This window comes from Mobula hypostoma, chromosome 23, assembly GCF_963921235.1.
Source record: "Mobula hypostoma chromosome 23, sMobHyp1.1, whole genome shotgun sequence".
In the NCBI taxonomy this organism is placed as follows: Eukaryota; Metazoa; Chordata; class Chondrichthyes; order Myliobatiformes; family Myliobatidae; genus Mobula; species Mobula hypostoma.
The window spans coordinates 43,905,871-43,911,090 of NC_086119.1; positions in this window are offsets into that span (position 1 = coordinate 43,905,871).

Genomic DNA, 5,220 nt, shown 5'->3' on the forward strand with positions numbered 1-5,220 from the left:
CCCGCCGCACGACACAGCCTGGGGGTCACTTTACGACGGGTCGGTTTACGGCCCTGCTTCCCGCCCCTCCCGCTCCATGGTAACAGAGGTGACGTCACCAGCCTGAGCGGGGTCATTCCTGTCGCCGGCAGTCGCCGCGTTGGTGTCCGTTCTTTTCAGAAGCTGGTTTAATATCACCGGGAATATGTCGTGAATTTGTTAACTTAGCAACGTAGTTCAATGCAAAGTATGATAAAATATAGAAAAATAAATGAATGAATAACTGTAAGTATATGTACATAAAATAAATTTAAAATAGTAGTGAGGCAGTGTTTATGGGTCAGGAATGTGATGGCGGAGGGGAAGAAGCTGTTCCTGAATCACTGAGTGTGGGCCTTCAGGCTTCTGTACCTCCCGCCTGATGGTAGCAATGAGAAGAGGGCATACCCTGGGTGATGGGGGTCCGTAATGATGGGCCCGCCGCCTTCCCTGCAGGTGCTTTGGATACTACGGAAATAGAAATACTGTACAGTACTTCGTTCCCTCCTACTGTTTCTAAAACATATTGCCTGTATCTGGGCATTGTGATTGACGCTTGAGTTCAGAATCATAGAAACATAGAAAATAGGTGCAGGAGTAGGCCATTCGGCCCTTCGAGCCTGCACCGCCATTTATTATGATCATGGCTGATCATCCAACTCAGAACCCCGCCCCAGCCTTCCCTCCATACCCCCTGACCCCCGTAGCCACAAGGGCCATATCTAACTCCCTCTTAAATATAGCCAATGAACTGGTCTCAACAGTTTCCTGTGGCAGAGAATTCCACAGATTCACCACTCTCTGTGTGAAGAAGTTTTTCCTAATCTCGGTCCTAAAAGGCTTCCCCTTTATCCTCAAACTGTGACCCCTCATTGTGGACTTCCCCAACATCGGGAACAATCTTCCTGCATCTAGCCTGTCCAATCCCTTTAGGATTTTATACGTTTCAATCAGATCCCCCCTCAATCTTATAAATTCTGACGAGTACAAGCCCAATTCATCCAGGCTTTCTTCATATGAAAGTCCCGCCATCCCAGGAATCAATCTGGCACAGGTGTGACCAGGTGTAGTATCACTGGCGTTTGTCGTGAAATTTGTTGTTTTGCAGCAACAGTACATTGCAATAAATAATAACTAAGTTGCAATATATACAGTGAGAAAAATTAAGTTAAATTAGTACAAAAAGAGATGGAAAAACATAGTGTTCATGGGTTCATTGTTTATTCAGAAATCTACTGGTGGAGAGAAAGAGAGCTGCTCCTGATATGTTGAGTGTGTGCCTTCAGGCTCCTGAACCCTGATGGTAGTAATGAGAAAAGGGCATTTCCTGGGTGATGGGGTCCTTAATGATGGATGCCACCTTTTTGAGGCATCACCTTTAGAAGGTGTCTTCAGTGCTGGGGAGGCTAGTGCCCATGATGGAGCTGGCTGAGTTTACAATTTTCTGCAGCTTTTTCTGATCCTGTGCAGTGGCCCCTCCGTACTAGATGGTGATGCAATCAATTAGAATATTCTCCATGGTATATCTGTAGAAATTTGTGGGAGTCTTTGGCGACATAACAAGTCTTCTCAAACTCCTCATGAAATATAGATGCTGGTCATGCCTTCTTTGGCCGGCTGGTAGCGTAGTGGCATCAGCACCGGACTTCAGAGCGAAGACTCCAGAGTTCAAATCCAGGCAGCTCCCTTGCGCGCTTTCTATCTGTGCTGGGTTGAGCGTTGAGCTAGCAACTTGGCCTCATAAAAACAAGAAAGAATGCTTTAAAAAAACGCTGTCACGACGGCGTCCCAATGACTCCGCTCAGAGTTAAGGGCTTTCTTCTTCTTCTTCTTCATGCCTTCTTTGTAATTGCATCAATGTCAGGGACCCAAGATAGATCTAGACCCGAACAGGTATAGAAGATTCATCCTCATGAAAGATGTTCTCATTGTCAGCCTCTGAGACAGAGATCATAGGTCACCAGATGCTGCAGAGATTCATACAGGTATAGTTTTACTGTCCCTTTCAAAGCCTGCGTAAAAGGTGTTGAGCTCATCTGGGAGTGAAGCATCACAGCCATTAATAACACTAGGTTTCACTTTGTAGGAAGTAATGGCCTGCGAACCCTGCCAGAGCTGATGTGCATTCATTCCATCTCAAAATTCAATTGGAATTGTTTCTCACTCTGCCTTCCACTGGATGTCCATGAAGCAATGCAGTTTCAGCAGAAAACAGATTCTGGAATTCTGAACTAAAGACACAAAATGCCAGAAATGCTCATCAGATCAGGCAGCAGCTCATCTGAGGAATTCTAAGGTGTTAGATGAGAAGTTCTGATTGTGTGTTCTTTTGTATCTCCTTACCTGATCTTTCCTCCATCATTCTCCACTGACATTCCCCAATCCAACTTCCCTTCCCGTCCCTCAAACTCTTTCCACCCCTGCCCCTCCCCTTATCTCCCTTCCATCCAGAATTATCCCTCTGAGGTCCACAATCCTGTTTCCTTGTAACCTATTCCTTTCCCTGCATTGAGCTCTTGTCACCACCTCTTCCCCTCACTTTAATCTTCCTCCTCTCACTAGACCAATATTTTTATTTATTTATTGAGAGACAGCGTGGAATAGGTCCTTCCAGCCCTTCGAGCTGCTCCGCTCAGCTCCCCACCTAATCAAGGGACATTTTACAATGACCAAACAGTTCACCTTTGAACTGTGGGAGGAAACTGGAGCACCCAGAGGAAACAGGGAGAACATACAAACTCCTTACAGACAGTGGTGGGAATTGAACCCAGGTCGCTGTTACCGTGCCAACCTACCCAGTCATGTTTAGTTCCTTTTTCCAAGGAAAAAGATCGTGAGCATTCAACCTCACAATGCCCCTCATGATTTTATACCCCTCTATAATGTCACCCTTTAATCTCCTACCTTCCAGGGATAAAGTCCTGCCTACCCAACCTCTTGCTATAACCCAGTCCCTTAAAGTCCAGGCAGCAAACTTGTAAATCTCCACACTCTTTCTAGTTTAATGATGTATTCTCCTATAACAGGGTAACCAAAATTACACAATAATCCAAGTGTGTTCTTGTACAACGGCAACATGAATGTCGGTACGTGTCACGGGTTTAAGTATGTGGTGGAATTCAATCCTCTTAACACTTGGTCATTGGATCAGACAAGTCTGAGCCGTTAGACATGGCAGCCGCTGGCATCGATGGGATTGATTGTTTCTGTGGTGCCAAAATCTGCTGGAAAAATAAAAGGAAAGAAAACACTGGATAAAGAACACAAGGAAATTGATCAGACAATAACAAAGGTACAATATGTTTTCACATAGTTCGTACGTTACAAAGAAAATAAAAGTACAGAACATGCATTCTGTAGAAATTGAATATTTTTGAATTTTAAGAGAATAAAAGATTCTGAGGTTAGTGTAGGGAAAAAATTCTGATCAGCTATGATCTTACTGAATGGCAGAAGAGGCACAAAGGGCCAAATGGCCTCCTGCTTCTATTTCTGGATATATTGGGATATTTAATACCATGTCACAGGTACTATATTAATACAAATAGTAGAAATTTTTTTTGTGATTGCACACTTCTAATTTAGAATAGAAATTATATGCCGCTTTCAGGAGTGTAGTGGGTAAGAACTTTATACTTGATTAAAGGCTCCTTTGTTTAAGTTTTAAATAAGGGTGGGAGTTCCAACATCATGTTACTGGTCTACAAGGCGTTGGTAAGACCAATTTGGAATATTGCATACAGTTCTGGTTGCCCTGCTGTAGGAAGAAATCAAATTATTCAAAACACATTTATTATTCAAGTATGTATGCAGTATTCAATCCTGAGATTCGTCTTCCCCACAGACAGCCACAAAACAGAAAACCCTGGAACCCGTTTAAAGAAACACTGTCAACCACCCTTCTCCCCCCACCCCCCAAGTCACTAAACTAGAGAGGGTACAAAAAAAGATTTACAAAGCTGTTACCAGGACTGGCGAGTTTGAGTGATAAGGTGAGGCTGGATAGGCTAGGACTTTTTTTTTCTCTGAAAGGTAGAAGGCAAAGTGGTAACCTTATCGGAGTTTTAAAATAGTGAAGGGCATAGCCACAGTCTCTTCCCCAGGGTAAAGGACTCTAAAACTAGGTGAAGGTGAAAGATTTGAAAAGGACCTGAAGAACAACATTTTCACACAAAGGGCAGTCTAGGTATGGAACAAGCTGGCAGAGAATGTGATGAGGTCAGTGACGGTTACTACATTTCAAGGACATTTGGACAGCTACGTGGATACACAAGAGTTAGAAGGATATGTGCCAAACATGGGAAAATAGGTCCAGCTCAGTGAGGCAACATGGTCACCATGGTCAAGTTGGGCTGAAGAGCCTGTTACCATGCCGTATAACTTCGACTCCACCAACAAGTCAGAAGTGGGGGTATTTGTTGGTGATGTACAATATCGATACCTCACAGCTGCACTTGGCTGGATGCAGCAAACCTGTGTCATACTTAGGCATGTTCTGATGAAAAGAGTGAGCAATTTCAAGTTCCTGGGTGTCTAACCTGGATCCAGCATATTGATGCAATTACAAAGAAGCCATGATAGCTGCTATATTTCTTTAGGAGTTGGAGGTGATTTGGTATGGCACCAAAGACACAAATTTCTGCAGATATACTGCAGAGAGTATTCTAACTGGCTACATCACTATCTGGTATGGGCGGGGGGAGGGTGGGTTGTCGACGGCAGAGGATCGAAATAAATTGCAGAGAGTTGTGAACTCAGTCAGCTCCATCATGGGCACGAGCCTCTGTAGCATCCAGGACATCTTCAAGGAGCGATGCTTCAAAAACATAGAAACATAGAAAACCTACAGCACAATACAGGCCCTTCGGCCCATAAAACTGTGCCGAACATGTCCTTACCTTAGAAATTACCGCGGATTACCCATAGCCCTCTATTTTTCTAAGCTCCATGTAACCTATCCAGGAGTCTCTCAAAAAACCCTATCGTATCCACCACCACCACCACCGGCAGCCCATTCAAAATACACATATGTCACCATATACAACCCTGAGATTCATTTTCTTGCAGGCATACACAGTAAATCCAAGAGACACAATAGAATCAATGAAAGATCACACCCAACAGGACGGATAAGCAACCAATATGCAAAAGACAGCAAACTGTGTTAATACAAAAACAAAAATAAGCAATAAATATCGAGAA